This window comes from Macaca thibetana, chromosome 1 (genome assembly GCF_024542745.1).
Source record: "Macaca thibetana thibetana isolate TM-01 chromosome 1, ASM2454274v1, whole genome shotgun sequence".
Taxonomy (NCBI): Eukaryota; Metazoa; Chordata; class Mammalia; order Primates; family Cercopithecidae; genus Macaca; species Macaca thibetana.
In genome coordinates, this window is record NC_065578.1 from 118,337,163 (window position 1) to 118,360,808 (window position 23,646).

A 23,646-nucleotide genomic window follows, 5' to 3' on the forward strand; every position below is an offset into this window, starting at 1 on the left:
AACATGGTGAAACCCCGTCTCTACTAAAAATACAAAAAACTAGCCGGGCGTGGTGGCGGGCGCCTGTAGTCCCAGCTACTAGGAGGCTGAGGCAGGAGAATGGCGTGAACCCGGGAGGCGGAGCTTGCAGTGAGCCGAGATCGCGCCACTGCACTCCAGCCTGGGTGACACAGCGCGAGACTCCGTCTCAAAAAAAAAAAAAAAAAAAAAAAAAAAAAAAGAAACATGCCCTGGCCCTTTCATGTTCTTCATTTCATGTAGTGAAGGTAGGAATCATAGGCATCATTTTCTAGGGAAGGACATTGCAAAGTTAAATAACCTGCATAAAGTCACAGGCAGGTGAGTCAGATCTGGATCTGAGCTCTTGCCACTGGACTCCAAGTTCTACATTCCTTCCATCACATTGAACTGCATGCAATTTACAACTTCTTGGCTTCAAGCTTCCCACTCCCACCCAACCCCTCTCCCCAACACACTTCTCAGAAGGGGAAAGTATACCATGGAGATGTTAATCAAAAGGCCAAGGGCACACAACTAATGGCACAGCTGGGGCCAGAATTCAGAACTCCAGTGCCCTGCCCACCACACCACATAATGTTCTTCCCCAGATACCGTGTTTTGAAGGTGTGACCCCCTCAAAATTCAAATTGGAAATCCCCACTGTAGTAGTATTAAAAGCTGGGGCCTTTTAGGAAGTGGTTAAGTCATGAGGGTTCTGTCTCATGGATGGATTAATGCCCTTATAAAAGAAGCTTCAGGCTGGGCGTGGTGGCTCACACCTGCAATTCCAGCACTTTGGGAGTCCAAGGCGGGTGGATCAAGTGAGGTCAGGAGTTCCAGACCAACCTGGCCAAAATGGTGAAACCCCATCTTTACTAAAAATACAAAAATTAGCCAGGCGTAGTGGCAGATGGCTATAGTCCAGCTGCTCAGGAAGCTGAGGCAGGAGAATCACTTGAACCTGGGAGGCAGAGGTTGCAGTGAGCTGAGATAGCACCATTGCTCTCCAGCCAGGGTGACAGAGCGCAACTCCATCTCCAAAAAAAAAAAAAAAAAAAAAAAAAAAAGAAAGCTTTAGAGAAAGTATACACTGTTTTGCCCTTCCACCCCTTCCATGTAAGGACACAGCATTCCTCCTTGCTGGAGGATGCAGCAACAAGGTGCCATCTTGAAAGCAGAGAGCGGCCCTTACCACACACCAAAGCTGGTGCCTCGCTCTTGGGGCCGTCCTAGCCTCCAGAATGGTAAGAAATAAATATCTGTTCTACATAAATTACTCAGTCTGTAGTATTTTGTTACAGCAGTACGAGTGAACTAAGACATCAGGTTTTTAATTTTACACTGTTCTTTTCTCCTGTAGCTATTTCTTTTGTACCTAAACATCTCTTCGGGCTATTTTCTTCAGGTCTTTTTTTCTGTCTCCCCAGCAGACAGAAATGATGAAATATAAAGTCATGAAGCTTTGGCTCCCAGGAAGGATGACATCATCACCTCAGGGCAGTTAATCTATATTTAAACGCAAAGTTTATACGTAAGTAAAGAATAAGGAGGCAAGTCCTTTTTTTTCTTAGAAAGATGATTAAAACTAAATTAACAATTATCTAAACATGACATAAATAATTAGAAAATTAAATGCAGTGCAAAATATTTTAATTCCTAATAACACTACTTGCTAAACCAAATCAGCAAGTGTCATATTCTTGCCATAACATACTAACTAACACAGCATATTTTTATCTTGAACAGGACAGTAAGTACAGGTAATACATCAAGAAGCACTACAGTTTTAAAAGTATAAAAAATGATATAAAATGTTTTTAAAAGTTAGTTTTTCCTCATAAGAATTTTTCTTTTTTTTTTTTTTTTGAGACAGGGTGTCTCTCTGTTGCCCAGGCTGGAGTACTGTGGATGATCAGAGCTCACTGCAGCCTCAAACCCCTAGGCTCAAGCAGTTCGCCCACCCTCCCAAGTAGCTGGTACTAGACGAATACACGACTACGTTGGCTAATTTTTTGTGTGTGTATAATTCAATTTATATGAAATATTCAGAATAGGCGAACCCATAAACAGGAAGTCAATTGGTGGTTGCTAGGGACGGGGAGGACGGAGGAAATGAAGAGTTCTTGTTTAATGGGTACAGGGTTTCATTTTGGGATAAAAAATGTTTTAGAACTAGACAGAGGCGATGGTTACACAACATTGTGGATTTTCAGTACCAAATGTCACTGAATTGTTCCTTTTAAAATGGTTAACTTTATGTTATGTGAATTTCACCTCAATACAAATAAATAATAAATACATTGCAAGGAAAAATTTGGAAAGAGGCCTATCAAACAAAAAAGTTGTAATGAAAAAGAAAAGACATTAAACATGTTTTTAAACAGGTGGTTTTGGGCATGGAGCTGGTTGATGTTACAAATCCTATCCCATTCATTCACATCAAGCTGTCCAAACCTAGTAACTGGAAAGGTCCCACGATGCTGAGCTCTAAATATCAAACACAAAACTAGAATTCTAGAATTATCTGGTATTTTCCCTTTCCTGAAAATTCCATCTTTAACTGGGGTCTATGGGTTCAAGAGCCATATTTATGAACCAAAATTCAGGACACATACTCTGGTTCAGGGACAATGAATGGTAGGAAGAATATCCAGGATATGTAGCTGTTGAAACTGCAGCCCTCTCAATGACTCTAATACTCAAGAGGTGAAAAGAATCCAGCCCCAGGAGCTTTAGATACAAAAATAGTAACAACCCAACTGAACTTGACTGCATTTAGAAAACATAATTATTTCCAAATCTACTGAGCAGCTTAACAGTCTTCAGTGACGCCTACAGTCACTGGGATTCGAAGACTCCTGCTCCGGGCAGCGCCGGGTCCTTTCATGCCTATGGATTTATCTCGGCTCCTACTTGGACTTCTATGACTACGCCCTTCAGAACGCCCGTTGTACGGGCTAGAAAGTGTGTCTGAGCTCCTCCCTCTGTCCTTATCCCTGGTCTTTTCTTCTCTTGCCTCCCTCCTGCTTGAGGACCTGCGCTGGTGCGTGGTTTCTCCTTCTTCAGCTCCCTCTCTAGGTTCTCTGCCCCACCAGAGCAGGCAGTCCTGGCCTTGGGGAGCTTCCGCCCCTCCCTGGGTACTGACTTCTGAGCACTCTCCGAGTTCTTGCTGCTGTGCTTCTTAGGGCCAGGGTCATCCTTTTCCTTTACTGTCTTGCTTCTGGGTGACGAAGAGGATGGTTGGTCTGCCTGTATCTCCCGGTCAGTTTTCTCTTTTTATTTTCTTTTTTTCCTTTTTGTCTTTTTTTGCGCTTTTTTGTTGGCTTTTCATCTTCAGAGCTCTCAGACAAACTTGGTGAGGAGGTACGAGCCCCACAGCCCTTCTCCTGGAGCTCTTTGGTCACATCGTCCATTTCTTCTAAGTCCTTAGAACCCTGTAGTTAGACACATGATCCACTCAGATAGTTCTTCCTTTGATCTTGATCCCATTAAAATTGTCAACGGCCAGAATTGTGCTCCTCTGGTCTTCATAGCAGAGGAAATAGAATCCCTTGGATTTCCCAGTCTTCTTGTCCCACATGAGATTAATGTTAACAATCTCTCCATATTGTGAGAACACACAGATGATGTCCCCTTCAGTCAGCTCATAAGGAAGCCTTCCCAGGAAGATCCAGGTGCTGTCCTTGTACTAGGAGTGCTAGGACATGTTATTGGCCACCCCAAGCTGGACCTCTCACTCATTCAGTTCGTTGATCAGCTTCACTTTAGTAAAAGGGTTCACCTCCGTAGGCTCGCGCTCAGCATTCAGGTATCAGTGCCCAGGCAAGGCAGCCTGGTGCATACTCTGGCTAATGTTTTAAATTTCTTGTAGAGGCGGGGTCTTGCTGTCTTGCCCAGGTTGGTCTCAAACTCCTAGCCTTAAGTGATCCTGTTGCCTTGGCCTCCCAGAGTGCTGGGATGACAGCTGTGAGCAATTGCACCTGGCATTCATAAGAAAATTCTAACATTGATTTTCAAGTGTTCATTCTGGGGGTATATGATATTGTCATTATCTCTTGTGGCCAACTAAACGCTTATCATACCAACAATTATCACTGCTCACACATCCATATTGACACCTGCCTGATTCCCCTCTTCAGCTAATTATCTGAGAACATTTATCCTTTGGCCAGCAGCTGAGAGATGTGGCTATCCACACCAAGTTGGCAGACTGTTACTAAACATGTGAGGATTAAATCACATTGGTTTTAAAACTTTTCTAATTGTATACCCTTTTTCAAATATAATATTCTTAGATGTGCCTAATAAGTGGAATTTTCCAAAGAAAAGCTTGAGAGGTAGATGGATAATAGCAGAGTCAGTGGGGGAGCTCTGTTGGGTCCCGACTGCTCTTTTGACCTCACCCCAGACAAGCACAAGGGGGCTTCTCAGAGCACAGTCTGAAAACCACCTTCAGACATTTTCAAAGTATTAATATTTTGTTGAAATTGAAACTGTCTTCCTCACGATATTGGGGAATATACAGGAGAAGAAAGATAGTAAAATATGGGCTAGAGGTGCAAATATCACATATGCTGACTTAGCATAACTCTTCTCATTTCTTCCTCTGAGATAAGACTCTGACTTTGTGGGGTGGTCAATGCCCTTCCCAGTCATTCTCCAATCATACCTCCTGGGGAACGCAGCTGACTACTTGCCTTTCTTCTGTAGAGTATTACCCTCTGCATTCACACTCTTCCATCATCCTAGAATGCCCTTTACCCTCTTTTCTGCATGGGGAACCCCCCTTCGTTATTAGGCCCTAACAATCTCTCCCTGATTCTAAGACTCTTAAACATGCTCCTTCCTCTTACTAAACACACCCACACATGCTCCATGCTCCACCACACACACCATCAATGTCTCTCTTTCTCTTGCTCAGAAGAACAGATGCCTCCTTCATCAATTCTTCATTATTGAACATATCACATTGGTAACTTGGTAATTTTTTTTTTATTTGCTCCATAGATTTATTTTCCCGCCTAGAATATGAGCTCTTCTAGGGCAGGGGCTATCTTTTCCCTCTTTATATACCCAGTAAATAGCACAGTGCCAGGTACATTGTGGTCCCCTAATAAATGTTAACTGAATCATGACAAATCCTTTCTCCCATACTTTAGCTCCAAATGTAAAGGGTAAAATAACTATAAACAAAATAAGCCAAATGTTTCAGTTGCAGGCAATTGTTAAGTTACATTCTAAGAGTTTGTTTAAAAATGGGTTCTTTGAAACTCAGAAATTGAATTCTTTAAATGGGAAGCAGACCATCAAAGTCTCTTTGAGCCTATAATATTCTTGAAGAATGGTTTTAACAGCATGATTTCATCTGTACCTAACCAGCATCCATAAAATTGTTTCTGTAGGAAGGCGGAATCCAAGGTCCATTTTGGACACCAGAAATCTATTCAGTGGTGGCTTTGATTTTATATTAGAAAGGACTTAAGGGGAGCAATTATGCATGCAGAGGAAATTGTATTTGTATATACAGTAAATTCTTTTTAAATTGTATGATTACTTTGAGGTGGGGTAACAGGTTAAACATCCTTATGCATTCATTGCCTTTCCTAACACTGATATTGTATGGACTGCCAGAGGTGGCAGCCCTGGTCACCGCTGGTGGAAAAGAAAAGAGCAGAAAGAAGGTGAGAGGAAGGGATTAGAGCAGAGGTTCTCAAAGTGTGTTCCCAGGACCAGCAGTATCATCACGGCTTGGGAACTTGTTAAAAATGCAGTCTTGGGTTCCAACCCAGACTTACTAAATCAAGAATTCTAAGAGTGGGGCTTATCAGAGAAGAAGAAATGAGAACATTTATGCAACCCTGCTTTAACAAGCCTCTCCAGTGATTCTGATGTATGCTAAAGTTTGAGCGAGGTTTTTGGGCACCAATAATCTATTCTTAAAATTCACTTCAACTGCAGAAAATGAGGTACAGATAAAAACATTATGAATGAAAAAGAGAAGGTCCCTTCTAAGCCAACAGTTCTCAATCTTGGCTGCACTGTAATCACTTGGGAGCTTTAAAAAATACTGATGCCTGGGCACCACCCCCAGAGATTCTGATTTAATCAGTCTGGGATTTGGCGTGAGCAATGGGAGTTTTAAAAGCTCCCCAGGTGATTCTAACATGAGGCCATGAATGAGACACCACTGTTCTAAGCCAACTGCTACATAATTATCTTCCAAAGCTGCCAACCTGCTAGGAAACACTGAAACACACACACACACACAAACACACACACACACACACACACACAAATAAAAGGACGAAAAATATGAGGAGTAAGTTCACTTGCTAGTAATTTACATTTCAAGATAATGAAATCTCTAAGGCAGTGATTTAATCATGTATGGGCAGAGGCCGCTTTGGCTCCCAGCAGTTTGGATATTAATGCGGCAGCCATGAAGGGCAGAAGATTATGAAGCTGTGGTCATAGCCTTTATGCTGGTGAGAGAAGACACCTGTGACAACAAGTAGGCACGTCATCTTCGACGCCTAGAGAGACTTACTCGGCAAAGTCCAAGTCCATAAATCTCTATGGCTCAGGGATTTAGAAAGCATATATAGCCTGGACATCACCAAGGAAGTAATACCACTGAGGAGTGTTCAATATCAGAACTGTAATGGATTGGAGACAAAATTATCTCTGCATAGATATATTTTTCTGCCCATGTCCCTGCTTGGCAAACTCCCTACTTCCTTCTGATCTTTCCTACCAGAAAGTCTGGATTCAACAGTCAAGCACTGTAAGTGGGTCTCACGGTTAGCTCAGTTGGTTGGCCATGTCCTGGACTAACACCAGGTGGCCTTGGGTAAGTGAAGCTGAGATGCCCAGTAATTCTTATACATAATGTATATGTAATTCCATGACTATCTCAAGTGTTCTGAACCTTTGAGAGACAGCGTGAATTTCTTACAAAGTACCCACAATACGAACAGGAAAAAAACATTTCTAAAGTTATTTTCCTGGCATAAAATAGTTTACAAAAAAGGGGATTTCTTTGATTGTTATTTCACCTCTTCCAAGAGCAAATAAGTCTCATGTTCCAGCTAATCATGGCTCCCTTTCTCATCCAACCTATAGACTGATATAAGACTACAGGTAGACAGACCACATTTGCATCAGTTCAGACCCTTCTGTCAGCTCAGATTGTTAACTCAACCTTATAGTAAGTTAGAAGAATGACAAAACCAAGCACTAAAATATGATTGTGATAACTAGCTTGGTTATAAACCATGGTTGAGAGGCAGAATCTAATGCCACACTGTTGGGATTCAAGACTTGCCCAATTACTTACGTGGCATTGAACACATATAAAATAGGGATAATAATAGTACCTATCTTGTAGGGTAGTTAGGAGGACTGTGACAAGTTTATTAGTATAACCCTGGCACAGAGTAAGCTCTCAGTAATCTGACCATTTCTGGAGATCAAAATGTTGTTTTATTTTGACCCAACCATTCAATGTATGGAAATCTTTCCTATAGAAATACTCACACAAGAATGTAAGAAGATCTGGTGTTCCCCCTGATTATTTAATTATGAAAGAATTATACTGGTACATATACACCATGGAATTCTATGCAGCCATAAAAAGGAATGAGATCATATCCTTTGCAGGGACACAGATGGAGTTGGAAGGCATGATCCTCAGCAAACTAACCCAGGAACAGAAAACCAAATACCACATGTTCTTACTTATAAGTGGGAGCTGACTGATGAGAACACAAGGACACACATAGTGGGGAACACCACACACTGAGGCCTGTCAGGTTGGGGAGAGAGAGCATCAGGAAGAATAGTTAAGGGATGCTGGGCTTCATACTTAGGTGACAGGATGATCTGTGTAGCAAACCACCATGGCACACATTTACCTATGTAACAAATCTGCACATCCTGCACATATAGCCTTGAGCTTTAAAGTTGAAGGAAAAAAAAAAAAAGAATTATAAGTAACTAATGTCCATCAGTAGGGGAAATAGTAAATAAGTTATAGTTTTCTTTTTATATAATGAAATACTATGGAATAAATAAGAAGGTAGGTCCTGTTCAGTACTGAGAATTGGCACAGGGTGGAGGTGAGAAGCCCAAATCTAGAGTCAGACATGAGTCCAGTGCCAGCCTTCTTGTGCACCAGCTATGCTTCCTTGTGCAAAACAGGGAACTTCCTTAGCTGTAAAATGGGAGGAATGACAGTACTCCCCTGAAGGTTCTATATAGACACTTGTTAAATAGATAAATGCTGACAAGGAAGACAGCCTACATACCTAACTTACTAGTGGTTATACAAGGAAATGGGAGTAATTACTTCCTTTTTGACTTTTTGGTATTGTTTAACATTTTTAAAAATGCATGTCATTTTTCTGTCACCAAATTTTAAAAATAAGCCTGGGCCAGATGCAGTGGCTCACACCTGTAATCCCAATACTTTGGGAGGCCGAGGTGGTAGGATCACTTGAACCAGGAGTTTGAAACCAGCCTGGGCAACATAGGGAGACCCTGTCTCTACCAGAAAAATAAAATAAAATAAAATAACATAACATAACATAACATAACATAACATAAAATAAAATAAAATAAAACAAAACAAAACAAAATAAATAAAGGCAAATTAGCCAGGCCTGGTGGCACAGGTCTGTAGTACCAGCTACTCAGGAGGCTGAGGTGGGAGGATTGCTTGAGCCTGGATATCAAGGCTGCAGTGAGTCATGATTGTGCTACCATACTCCAACCTGGGCAACAGAGGAAGATCCTGTCTCAAAAGAAAAATAGGCCTAGTTTATCGGCATATGGTCTGATCGAATTACTTGATATGTAACTAAAAGGGTCTCATACTAACAGGAATGTTGGTTATTACCATTTTCATTTTAAGTAATGGGAAAATAAGACACAGACAATGTTAAATGATTTATTAAGTTCAGATATTAAGTTATTTGTAAAATGAAACTAAAATAGAAACAATGCAGTGTAATCTAAAGGACATGAGTTTTGAGGATCAGACAGTGCTAGGTTCAGATTCCTTCTATGCCTCCTAGTGCCTTTCGCATATTATGTAACCTCTCTGAAACTCAGTTTTATTATTTGGACAATGGGGTTAATGGTAATAATAGCTAACATCTATTGAGTGCTTACTACATGGGAAGCATTATAGCAAGAGCTATAAATGTATTATCTCACTTGATCCTCATAAAAACTCTGAGGTACTATCATCCTTGTTTCACAAGAATGAAGGAACTGAGGCACAGAAGGGTTAAAGGAGTCATCCATAGCTAGCAAATAGTGGAGCCACGACTTGAACCCAGGTCGATCAATTTCAGCCATATGTACTTCAGAGGGAGATTATGTGAAGATAGCAAGGCACTCAAGAAATTATTTGCTTTTGTCCCTTTGATTCACTAGAATGTATGGCCTAAAATTTTAATTTTATGTTATAATAAACTTCTAAGGGGTGTGTGATTCTCTTACACAGCTCACGCTAAAGATAACTGACTGCTTGATATACTTGTTTCATTGAGAAGTGGTGGCCCGTACCAGGGCAGGTGACAAGGACAGTGGTTCTCATTCATCTGGGCAGCAGCTTCAGTGCTAATTCTAAACACAGGTGGTGAGAGAGACAGCCAACAGGAAGGGGGAAGGAATCACTGCTGACATGTGCAACTGGGAAGATTGATGGTTTCCCTCTCTCTTTTTCCCCAATGTGTCGGCCTGGGAGCAGAGACGTAGAAGCCGCTGTGCTGAGGACAGTAAAATACACAGCACAGTGTCTGCCTGGCTGCAACACTGATTAATGAGACCAAAATGACACAGAAAACAGGCGGTGCTTCGGAAGGAGAATTCACAGGCATTTCTTTATTTAATCATTTCAACAAAAGCAGTTCCCATAAACTGCCCAGTTTGAACTAGAATTCCCCGTGGTTAGAGCAATGCAGGGGTATATTTGGTGGGATGCGTGAATCAAAGAGTAAGAGTGTAAAGGGAATTTGTAATGAAGTAAATTCACTAATGACCGGCTGGGTACAAACTTAGGAATTCCTCTACTTTCTCTGACTGACCAAAACATTCACAAAGTTCCAAGTAAGATAGTTATTTGCCTACCTAACTTAATGTAGGGATGATATGAGAATGCGTTATCACAAGGAATTGCACCGTTAAAGCACTCTTGCTTTTCAGGACTAGTAGACAGCATCACCAATTCTTCACGTTTTACCATAGCTGCATAATGTATACATTTAAAATGACGTTATCTTTATTAAGGAAATTAATCTAAAAAATTAATTAACATCAAATATTATTTTTAGTACTTACTATCACCTGTCCTACTTCTCATGAGTAGCTCTTCAAACTTAATACTATATCCCAGACTAAATCTACTGACTCATGACCTTCAGGTCAACTCTCCCCTATTCTGCACTGTATTCTCAATTCTGGCTAATGATACAACCATCTACCTAATCTCCTAACCTTAAGATTCATCTCCAACTCCTTCCTTTCCCTTACCAGATTCTGATGGTTCAAATCCTGCCTCCTCCAATTATAGCTATGTGATCTTTGGCAAGTATTTTTGCCTCAGTTTCATCACCTGAAATAAAAATTTTAATAGTACTGATTTATAGGAGAATTGCAAGAATTAAATTAATACATAAAAAGTGTTTAGATTGGTGCCTGGCACATAGAAAATACTTAATAAATATTAGCTATCTTCATCATCTAATCAAGTACTAAATCATCAGAAATATTTCTCAATACAATTTCATTTCTCCATCTCCATCAATGTAATCTAAACCACAATCATCTCACCTGTGCTGTTTCAATAGCTTTTTTCAGAGTTTATTCTATACTACTACCTGAACTATCATTTAAAAGTAATGAATCTCCACTGATTCTTCCTTTTTCACAGAGTCAAATCCAAACCCTTAATTTAGTGTATAAAATCCTTCATAATCTGACTTCAAATACATTTAGATTACTGAGACATAGTCAGGGCAATTATCCCCATGAATCAACATTAATTAAGCAAGTGAGAAGTCTTATGAGAAATTCAGGGTTCAAGTTTTACATTTAACATTTTATAACATGCTATTTTTCATTGATTATCCTAACACTAGATTAAGTATCATATTCACCAAAAAACCACTGAGTAATCTTCAGGATCTATAAATTAAAGCCTAAAACGTAAACAAAATGACATGTCATTATTCTAGGGGAAATTAAATGTACTGTACTTCCATTGCTTGGTGTAGTGGGTTGGATTATGTCCCTCCAAAATTCATGTCCACCTAGAACTTCAGAATGTAACCTTATTTGGAAATAGGATCTTCGCAGATGTAATCAGTTAAGATGAGGTCATACTGGATTATAGTGGGCTCTAAATTCAATGACTGGTGTCTTTAAAAGAAGAGAAGACACAGACACATAGAGGGAAGAGGGCCACGTGACAATGGAGGCAGAGACTGGAGTGATGCAGCTACAATTCAAGAAAATCCCAAGGATTGCCAAGAGCCACCAGCAGCTAGGAAGAGACAAGGAAGGGTTCTTCCTTCAAGTCTTCAGAAGCATGCCCTGCCAACACCTCAGTGTCAGATTGCTAGCCTCCAGAACTGTGAAAGAATACATTTCTGTTCTTTCAGGCCACCCAGTTTGTGGTATTTTGTTATGGCAGCCTTAGAAAACTATTAACAGCACACTTGACTAATGTCTTAAACTGGTAAGGTAAGTAAGGTCAGTTGTTCAGGATCTGTAATCTGGTTACTATTTCTGTAAGAAATTCACATCCAGGACACTGGCCTTCTCTTCCAAGACTGTGCAAGCCCTGGGGAAATGCAGAGTAGCTCAGGAATGCAGAGTAGAATAAAGGTATTCTGCACTGTTTGTTATGGTGACTGACACAACCGCAACTACAACTGTATGTAGGTAGTGGTGCTGAGAGGCAGGAAGCATTATTACATAGACCATGTCAAATAAACAAATAGCCATGAACTAAGGGGCTGTAATCATAGATGAATTTGCTGTTACTTTGTTCTGGGATCAAAGTTCTAGGATCACATTTGCATTGATTCCGTAAAATTACTGCACATAGTTGACTTTGCTCCATTTATTTCTTTCATTTAAACAGTAGCTCCTGAAATTTTCATTATGCTGTAATTGCTCACAAAAATGTAAATTTAAACTTAGCAAATACTTATATCCTTTGGTAAAAAAATATATATATATATTGATTGTATACCATTTTCCAGATGAAGTAGTATGGCATGTGCTATTTCAACTTCCATGATCGATTATTGCTCTCCAAAAGGACTTTTTTTTCCCTTTGAAATCTTGAGATTGTTTTTTGGCATAATTACCCCAGCCCAAACAGTTTTGAGATATGTGGGGTTTTTTTGTTTTTTTTAAATAAGCAGTAAACTATTTCTTTTACTTTAAAAAAACAATTAAATATGCCTTTAAATTTTCTTTGAAGTTCTTTATAAAAACTTCTTTTCTAAAAAATAAATGTTATTGTGTATATTTAAGGTATACAGCATGATATTATGGGATATATACAGATACCAAAAAGGTTACTATAGTAAATTAACATATCCATCATCTTACATAGTTATCGATTTCTTTTGTTTTTATGACAAAAGCAGCTAAATTCTTATTTAGTATCAATCCCAAATACAGTACAATTTTATTACCTATAGTCCTCATGTTGTATTTAGATCTCTAGACTTGTTCATCCTACATATCTACTACTTTGCATCCTCTGACCTACATCTCTCCATTTCATCCTTTACAAAGAATTCTTGTATGTAATAAAATAACCTCAGAGGAAAAAAGAAAGAAAAATTCAAATTTGCAAACCAGTATCAGCCAATCATTAATTCACCATCCCTCTTTATGTTTAAAAGATTATCTCAGTAATCTCTGGAAGCTCTGAATGACAGTCTATAAGGTTAGGGAACAAATAGTCCTATATATATTAATTTTCTTTTGGAGTTTTTTAAATGATCAATTCCAAATACACAGTACAGGGAAGGTGAAATGAGTAAGAAAAAAAATCATATTTAATTCCCTGTTAACACTAAACTATATTATTCAAAATGTCTTTCAAAATACTTAGCCAGATCACTAAATCTCAGTCACTACCTTAGTTTAAATATTCACTAAGAAAATAGTCAAGCAACAGAAATCCATTGTGAGACACCATCTAGAGCGAAAAGCTACACTGCTATATGTAATTTATTAACTTTGTAGTTTAGTCTCTCAATATTTAGCAAGTTTGTTTAAATATTACCATTCCCATTGGTTTATAGTGACATTAATATAAATCCATAATTTCAAAGTCAACATTCCTTTCACTGTGAACTAAAGACTTCCTTCTTTTCTTTTCTTTTTTTTTTTTTTTTTGAGACGGAGTCTCACTCTGTCGCCCAGGCTGGAGTGCAGTGGCGATCTAGGCTCAATGCAACCTCCGCGTCCCCCGGCGCCCCCCGGCGCCCCCCGCCGCCCCCGGGTTCAAGGGATTCTCCTGCTTCAGCCTCCCGAGTAGCTGGGATTACAGGCGCCTGCCACCGCGCCCGGCTAATTTTTGTATTTTTAGTAGAGACAGGGTTTCACCATCTTGGCCAGGCCGGTCTTGAACTCCTGACCTTGTGATCCATGCGCCTCAGCCTCCCAAAGTGCTAGGATTACAGCAGCAAGTCACTGCACCCGGCCAGTAGTCCAATATATTTTTGACATACCACACAGCTTACTGCATGTCATATCTTTGAGCCTGTTATACAAGTTTTAAAGAAACTGGCAATCTATATAGAAATGCAGAGAGGGTGTTATCAAGGAAGTGTCAGTATTGGGGGACACTGAAGAGTTTTAAGTTTCTCAAACTTACTGGTAAACCTTAAAATTTGACACAATCGAGTACTTAGTTCTTCCTCTAAAATTTTACCATCACATTGAACCTTCCACTCATGTTTAGTGGCACCATCACAGTTCTAATTTGCACTTGCTCTGTGTGTGTCTGTGTGTCTATATGTTTATAAAATAACTCTACACTCCTAGTCAGTTGTCTTATTGTGCCTAATAAAATTCAAGGACATTTCTTTAATTAAGAGAGCCTTTTGTTTCCTGATTGCTTGCATAAATTGATGGCAATTTTAAAATTGTTATTAAGTTAGCTTATAACGTATTGTTTAATACACTGAGGAAATATTTATTTCACTTGTAAAGTAATGCAGCACCATGGTTTTGTTTCTCTAATGTAAATTATTTCATTTGGAAGAGGAGCATTCTTGTAGTAATCACGTTGTAAATGTAAAGGTCAAAATAATGTTCTTCTTTATATTTTCTTTTTTTTTTTTTTTTAGATGGAGTCTCGCTCTGTCGCCCAGGCTGGAGTGCAGTGGCGCAATCTCGGCTCACTGCAAGCTCCGCCTCCGGGCGCACGCCATTCTGCTGCCTCAGCCTTCCAAGTAGCTGGGACTACAGGCGCCCGCCACCAGGCCTGGCTAAATTTTTGTATTTTTAGTAGAGCCGGGGTTTCACCGTGTTAGCCAGGATGGTCTGGATCTCCTGACCTCATGATCCGCCCCGCTCAGTCTCCCAAAGTGCTGGGATTACAGGGGTGAGCCACCGCACCCGGCCTTATTTTGCTTTTCTAACAACTCGAACAAGTTTACTTTATTCACCAGCGAAATATTTACCATGTCCCTTTTGCAGTAAACAATACACTTTCAATTCTGATTTTTATATATTTTATAGCTTTATATGGGTATATTCTACTTTTGCAAATATGCTTTAAGTCAATAACTTATAATTTTTAATAGTCACCATAAAATCAACACTCACACTCAAACTGTAAAAATTTTAAATGCAATTTACTTACGAGTTTTTGAGACTTCTTCCCCAACTGGAAATTTTTACATGTTGTACATAATTCTTCTCTATAGTACATTTGAACAGATAAAATAATTAGCATAAATAGAATATAGCTCTTTATACTATATACATATGTATTAAAATATTAAATTGCACCCCATAAATATGTACAATTACAATGTTTCTATTTAAAAAATAAAATAGTGCTCTTATTTTTGACAATTTCAAACACGTGGTTTGAAAATGTATCTTGAAAGTGCATTACTTTTCATCTACTTAGATGACAAATTACTGTACCATGAAAAGTTATTAATGATAAAATACTTGGTACCACAAGTGATACCATTGCTTACCTCAACTGGTAAACTCCTGGACATTTTTGGGAAAAATAACATAGACTTTTGTTTTGCTGTTACTACCAAATAATTATAGTTACTGAGAAAGTAACTGTAAATGCTCATGTCTGGACCATCAAACAGTAAAGGACAGTGAGAAATGTATGTACCAAGTGGAACAGAGCTGTTTTGTGTGGACAGGTGGAACCCCAGTTGGGTAAGAACAATGCTATTGAAATGTCATCAGTTGAGTTATACTGAAGTGATTTTCTTTATTTTCTATCTTGATGAGAAATATGTGATTTTTAAAAAATACTGTAGCAGAAAAAAGAGCCCAATTACCGATCCAATGTTTTATATAACAAAGTATTTTTCAAGTTGTCTCATATTTCTAACAATTTTAACTTTTTTGCTGACCTCCCACCCCACCGGCATTACTGGGTTAATAAGAATCAAGTCTATCTATTTCAGCCTTTTTCTTCTACCATTCCACTCCATGAACTGTACACTTCTTTTACTTCCATACTCTTGCTAACTTCCAAGACTTTGCACTTGCAATTCTCTCTGCCTGGCATCCCTTTCTTGACCTAACAAATTTCAGTATATCTTTTGAGACCCGGTGCAGCTGTTACCACATTTGTGGAGCACTCTACAAATCCCCAGGACAAGATGAGTCACTTGCTCCTGTAAGCAACTACAATGCTTTGTCCTCCCTCTATTATAGCACATAGTTGTACTGTAACTCACTTTTCCTACATGCCCACTACCCTCACCAGCCAGTGAAATCCTCGAGGGAAAGAACCATGCTGTTATCCCTAACACCAACAGGGCAGGGATTCAATATACGCATATGAATGAAGTAGAAATGAATACTACATGAGGCTTATGAAATGCAGGAGCTGAAGTCTCATCTTAAATCCCATGACACTCAGAGTCCTCACGATGGATGAAGATGGAGGCGGGCCATTTGCCAAAATGAGTAGGGAAAATTTTCAAATTATCCCTTCCCAGACTGCCTATCCAAATGCTGGCCATCCTTCAGGTAACAATACCTACAACTATCAGAACAGTAATCCCAGCACTTTGGGAGGCCGAGGCGGGCATATCACGAGGTCAGGAGTTCGAGATCAGCCTGGCCAATATGGTGAAACCCTATCTCTACTAAAAATACAAAAATTAGCCAGACATGGTGGCACGTGCCTGTAGTCCAAGCTACTCAGGAGGTTGAGGCAGAAGAATCGCTTGAACCCAGGAGGTGGAGGTTGCAGTGAGCTGAGATTACGCCACTGCACTCCAACCAGGGCAGCAGAGTAAGACACTGTCTCAAAACAAAACAAAACAAAAAAATGCCTAATACATTAAAATTAATTTAATAAAACACTCTTAGAATAAGTGCTTAAAAGCTACCTCATAAACTATAAAGTTCCTCAACTCTCCTTAAAGTGCAAGCAATCTCACTTTAAAGTTCAGAGTAGATGTTATGTGATAATTTCCTGATATTTATTTTATTTTATTTTATTTTATTTTATTATTTTTCTTTTGAGACAGAGTTTAGCTCTTGCTGCCCAGGCTGGAGTGCAATGGCATGATCTCAGCTCACTGCAACCTCCGCCCCTTGGGTTCAAGTGATTCTCCTGCCTCAGCCTCCCAAGTTGCTAGCATTACAGGCACCTGCCACCACGCCCAGCTAACTTTTGTTATTTTTAGCAGAGACAAGGTTTCGCCATGTTGGCCAGGCTGGTCTCGAACTCCTGACCTCAGGTGATGCACCTGCCTTGGCCTTTGAAAGTGCTGGGATTACAGACGTGAGCCACCATGCCTGGCCTTTATTATTATTTTTTAAGACAGAGTCTTGCTCTGTCACCCAGGGTGGAGTGCAATGGCGTGATCTCAGCTCACTGCAACCTTCACCTCCTGGATTCAAGTGATTCTCCTGCCTCAGCCTTCCGAGTAGTTGGGATTAGAGGCTCATGCCACCATGTCCAGCTAATTTCTGTATTTTTAGTAGAAACGGGGTTTCACTATGTCCGCCACGCTGGTCTTGAGGTCCTGACTTCAGGTGATCTGCCCACCTCAGCCTCCCAAAGTGCTGGGATTACAGGCGTGAGCCACCATGCCCAGCCCTGATATTTATTTTAATAATGTTCTGTGAAAGAGGCATTCACAAGTATATAGGGAAATTCAATATAAATTCAGTTTGGTTTTTGAATAGTTTTGCCCTTAGCTAGAGCATACATTGAACCTGTAATACAGTGTCATTTTCTCTTTTCTGGAAGACAGTACTGCACATACCCCACGAGACACCCAAGAGCACTCCCAATTCAGCAAGGGCTGAAACATAGCACAACACTGCAGGATCAGGATGTTTTGAATTGAGGTAATGGATGGGATTTATGGGAAAACTGAGTGGAAATGTGTTTAGGTTTTTTAATCTCAATCTTTAAAAAGAATGAATTAAGAATCTCAAAATCAATATCAGATATATGATGACTTCAATACAACAAAACACATCTTAAAACAAAATATTTTGAAATCGAGTTCCTTTTCTGCTCACCTGCTGCTGCTCTGGTTCAAGGGGGTCACAGTTTCCTTCCACTGCAGAGATTCCTAAGAACCAAAAGCAATATGGAGGAAAACGCTTTGATCTTACTAATGTCTTAAGCAGTAAGGAAGAAACAGCAAACTCCTAATGTCATCTAGTTAGTAGAGGATAAATGTGTGGTTTAGTATCAGAATTATTTCAACTTTCATTAGGAAATAAATTTGGAATAAGCACGAACTTACACTGGAGAAGGGACATGCTCTTCAATAAATAATGCTGGGAAAATTGGAGAGCCACATATTGAAGAATGAAACTGAACCCTTATCTCTTACCATACAGAGAAATCAACTCAAAATAGATTAAAAACTTAAACAAAAGACCTGAAACTATAAAAATACTAGCATAAAACCCAGGAAAACCTCTCCTGGACATTGGTCTAGGCAAAGAATTTATGACTAAGTCCTCAAATGCACAGGCAACAAACCCAAAAATAGACAAATAGGACCTAATTAAACTTAAAAGCTTAATTTTGGTTTAAGAAATAATCAACAGAGTGAATAGACACCTGTTGAATGGGAGAAGATAGCTGCAAACTATTAATCTGACAGGGGACTAATACCCAGAATATACAAAGAACTCAGCTCAACAGCAAAACAAACAAACGAAAAGCAATCCCATTAAAAAGTGGGGAAAGGAAATCAATAGACATTCATCAAAAGAAGACATGAAAATGGCAAACAGGTATTTCAAAAAATCTTCAACATTACTAATCATCAAAGAAATGCAAATTAAAACCACAATGAGATATCATCTTACCCAAATCAGAAAAGGTAGAAAATAATGGATGTTGGTGAGGATGTGGAAAAAAGAGAATTCTTATACACTGCTGGTAGGAATGGAAACTAGTACAGCTGCTGTGGAAAACAGTACAGAGATTTCTTAAGAAACTAAAAATAGAATTAGCATTTGATCCAACAATCCCACTAGTGGATATCTACCCAAAGAAAAAGAAATCAATATATCAAAGGGATACCTGCACTCGCATGTTTATTGCAGCACTATTCACAATAGCAAAGCTATGGAATCAATCTAAGTGTTCATCAACAGATTCATGGATAAAGAAAATGTGTACATATATACAATGGAATGCTACACAAACATTAAAAAATAAAATAAAACCCTTTCATTTACAGCAATGTGGATAGAACTGGGGGGTTTTTGTTTGTTTTGAGACAGGGTCTCACTGTCACCCAGACTGGAGTGCAGTGGCCTGATCTCGGCTTAATGTAGCTTTGACCTCCCAAGCTCAAGTGATTCACCCACCTCAGCCTCCTGAACAGCCACACCCGGTTAATTTCTGTATTTGTTGTAGAGATGGGATTTTACCATGTTGCCCAGGTTGGTCTCGAACTCCTGGGCTCAAGTGATCCTCCCATCTTGGCGTTCTGAAGTGCTGAGACTATAGGTGTGAGCCACGTTTGGGGCAAGCGAAATAAGCCAGTCACCAAAAGACAAACATCTCATCTTCTCACTCATATGTAGGAGCTAAAATATTTGATCATATGGAAGCAGAGAGTGGAAAGATAGATAACAGAGACTGGGAGGGATGAGTGTGGGTGAGAAGGGAGGATGAAGAGAAGTGGGTTAAAGGGTGCAAACATACAGTTCGATAAAAGGAATACTTTCAATGTTTGGCAGCAGAGTAGGGTGAATATAGTTAACAAAAATGCATTGTACTTGGATGATGGACACCCTAAGTACCCTTACTTGATCACTACATATTATATACATGTAACAAAATTTCACATTATATATTATATACATGTAACAAAACTTCACATGTATGCCATAAATTTGTACAAATAAAAATAAAAATAAAATAAAAATAATATGAGTCATGCTATTCTTTTTTTGAAGGATACTCAAAATGTTTCCCAGTTAACAAATCACATTTTACTAACATTTTTCTCTGCATAATACAGGTGCTTAATATATACTTATTAAATAAATGAGTAAATGATAAAATTTCATAATTACTTTCCTCTTTATCCTCACAGAAAAATAAAAGACTATAAGCCTATTTCTGTTTTCAAGCAGTGTCTGTCCCTGTCCTCTTTTTCATCAAAATCTTTTACTGAAGTAAACCCATACGTGCTCAAATCTGCAATCTTGGTGTTCACTTATGACCTCTAACAGGATTCCTGAACACAAGCTCCCAAGCCTCTCTAACAAACATGCTAGTCATTTCTTCAGTTTTAAATAGGGAGATCTGAATGATCTCAAACTTACTGGAATATTCTGATGAGGACCCAAGAGCAGGAAAGAGCAGGCTCCTTAGGGGCCACTGAAACCACAAATATTCCAGAGCTACTAGCTGCAGAACAATGTGTGCTAGATCTAACAACTCCCCCTTTTTATCTAGCACTGCCAAAATAAAATATTACTGCTACCCTTTATCCTAAGAAAGCTAACACACACGATTTTGGGCTTATAAAAAAGATATCATCTATTGTATCAAGTCCTGTTTACAAACTTTAGACCACTGTGGACTTAGTTTAATGATTACATTTAACTTCACTCAAGCCCTTGTTGGAAGCAGTGGCCGGGGTTGGGGAGGGGGAGCAATAGTTTGATTCAATTAAAATAAAAATACCAAATCCTCATTCATTCATCCATCCATTTACATTTATTGAGCACTAGCCACGTACCAAACACTGTGTTGAGGAGTGGGAACACAACAGTCATGAAATAGTAAATCCCTTGAGAAGTCTATAGTACAGTCATGATCATGCCAAGCACACCTAATTCATTGTTCTATTTTACTTAGAACTAATTTTAAATCTCCAGTCTGCTTAAGCTCCCAAGAGCTTCTCTCTATTTAACAGGTAACCTCAGGTCTTGCTTTAATGAATTCAGCACATTGTACCAACTTTTCTACTTCGTACTTCCAAATATTTCCACATAGATAACCATCCTCTCCTTGACTTCACAGAAAGGGGTCCCTCTAAGATTAACCCTTTCCCACAGTGCTACTAATTCTATGCTTTCTGTGTTCTTCAGAATATTTCTCTATCAGGTTTTATGCTTTTTCCATCTTTAATCTTTACCTCTTTATCAGATCCTTCAAGTCTTTCCTACTCTATGGAAATATAAAAAGGTTTACCTCCATCTTGGGTCATTTCTCCCTTTCCTACTCTTCCCAAATATTCCTGTAAGAACTTCATACCTGCCACCACCACTTTAACTCCCCATAAGCTACCCTCTACCTTAATCTCTCCACAAATCTGCTTTCTTACCCACAGAATTACTAAAGCTCTTCTAAAATTAAAAAAAATGATTCCTAATCCTTTAATTCAATAGGCTGTTTTTGTCTTGCTGTTCTTCAATGATCTCTTTCAATCTATCAACTGACACTGCTTATTATCATCTACAAAACACTCCCCTCTCATTTTCATGAAGCTACACTGTGTTGTTTGTATTTTACACTCTGATTTCTCTAATTTTGTCTTTGTTGATTCCTCATTTTTTATTCTCACTTAGTAAATGGGGATCTAAAGCAGCAGTTTTCTACTTTTTTTTCTGCTACGACAGGTAATATTCACAGAAAAGAGAACAAGAGAGCTTACTTTCTTTATCTGATCTTGTTTAACACTTGTGTCAAAGAATTGCTCATCGAATTGATCAGCTTCAAGGACCATGACTAGTCCATGTTTGTTTGCTTGTCTGTTGGTTGGCTGGTTTTTTTCTTTGTATGTGTGTGTGTGGTTGTTTGTTTCTTTTTCACCAGAGGAGTCTTGCCCTTTCTGTTATCCCTATAAGCCTACGGTAGAGCCAGGTCTGGCGCCCTTGACTTGTTCTTCCCGCATGCAGGGGCTCAGGTTGGTCTCTGGTACCCATTACCTCAGATAGGTGGTAATTCACATCCCAACATTTGGGTTTGGGTCAAGAGCTTTGGGCCTAATCAAGTTTATAAGAGCTAGACATGGGAATATCAGGCCCATATCTATTAGTTAATAATATACTATTTTAATTATCATATGCCACTGCCCCAACAGTTCCTTTAAAAACTCTGGAAAAGGAATCCTGTGGTTTAAAGGCGAATTTGTACTTTAACTTTTTCGTACTGAAACTTCAGGCCATAATGTCATCTTTTTACTCCTCTTCACCATACTAGATTTTTAAAAACTGTCAAATAATTCTGGTAGTTTATATAGTATATATAGTTCAAATAATATTGAACTATATAAAAGGTAAAAAATTTGTTCTTCCTTCATATTACCCCTAAATAAAGCCATCAACATTAAGACTCAAGTGTATATATCTACACCTTTATTTAAAAATATGAAACAATTTACATATGTAGGGCACATTTTTAAACAAAATTGGGATCATATATTACTCTGCACTTTATTTCTACTTTTCTAATTAAAAGAAAAAATATATATTTATTTTAATTAAAAAGAAAAAATATTTTCTTTTAATTAAAAAATGTATTATTTTTAATTAGAATCTCACTATATTGCTCAGGTTGGTCTCAAGCTCCTGAGTTCAAGTGATCCTCCCACCTCATATACCCCAAGGGCTGGGATTACAGGCATGAGCCACTGAGCCAGGCTTTATTTCCACTTTCCATATTTCCATATATTTCCATATTTCCATATATTACTCTGCTTTTATTTCCATCTTACAATATACCATAGACATCCTTCCAGGTCAATATATATAGATGTAACAAATTCTTTTTAAACTATCTAATACCCATAATATGGGATCCTTTCCCCCTCATACCTATAATCTTATAATAACCTTTGACTGGTCTCCTTGCCTCCATTTTCTTCCTTTTGAGAATCATATAACATAAGAATATTAAAAATCAAAAGGCAAACAGCAACACATTTCTCATGAAAAAACTGATGTCTCAAGAAATTAAACAAATTGCCCAAGAACACCAAATTAGTGGGAGAGTCATTCATTCAACAAATATGTGTTCGGCATCTAACACGTGGCCCTGGTATTGTGGAGCATAAATTCCAGAAAGAGACATGTGAAAAATAAGAAAGCAAATAACAATGATGAGTACAGAATGTGATTAGTGCCATGCTGGGGGAAAAACAAAACAAAACAAAAAAAGTACAGCCAGGGAGGTAGGAGTAAAATAGGAGCATGTGGTGTCCTGGAAACCAAGACATTAAAAAAGCACATTAGGCTGGGCACGATTGGCTCACACCTGTAATCCCAGCACTTTGGGAGGCCAAGGTGAGCGGATCACTTGAGGCCAGGAGTTCGAGACCAGCCTGGCCAACATGGCAAAACCCTGTCTCTACTAAAAATACAAAAATTAGCCGGTGTGGTAGTGCACGCTTGTAATCCCAGCTACTCAGGAGGCTGAGGCAGAGAATCGCTTGAACCTGGGAGGTGGAGGTTGCAGTGAGCTGAGATAGAGCCACTATACTCCAGTCTGGGCAACAAAGCGGGACTCCATCTCAAAAACAAACAAACAAAAAAAAGTGTATTAGGAGGGAGGGTGGAGTCAACTGTGTCAAATGCTAATGAATGATCAAAGAATATAAGTACTAAATATTGACCACTGGATTTGGCAATGTGAACGTTACTAAAGATTTTAATAAGAAAGATAGGTAAGAAACAGGTAGAAGGAAGAGAATGGAATAAAAACCAACTTGGAATAGGCTGTTTTAGAAGGTCAGAAGTAGAGAAAGTATTAACAGTTTTTTTTAATTAATAAATTTATTTTTTAGAGACGTTTTAGGTTTATGGCGAAATTGAGCAGAAAATAGAGTTCCCATATATCCTCTGTCCCCGCATATATATCACCTTCCCCACTATTGGCATCCTACACTACAGTGGAACATTTGTTAA

The 23,646-nt window shown here is 38.8% G+C and overlaps 1 protein-coding gene and 1 pseudogene across 4 annotated transcripts in view; both read right to left on the reverse strand.

The window, feature by feature from the left end:
* WARS2 (tryptophanyl tRNA synthetase 2, mitochondrial) overlaps positions 1 to 23,646 on the reverse strand; it is a 290,547-nt gene that overhangs the window by 57,620 nt on the left and 209,281 nt on the right. The window lies entirely within an intron of this gene.
* On the reverse strand, positions 508 to 9,360 carry LOC126951319 (RNA-binding motif protein, X-linked 2-like; annotated as a pseudogene).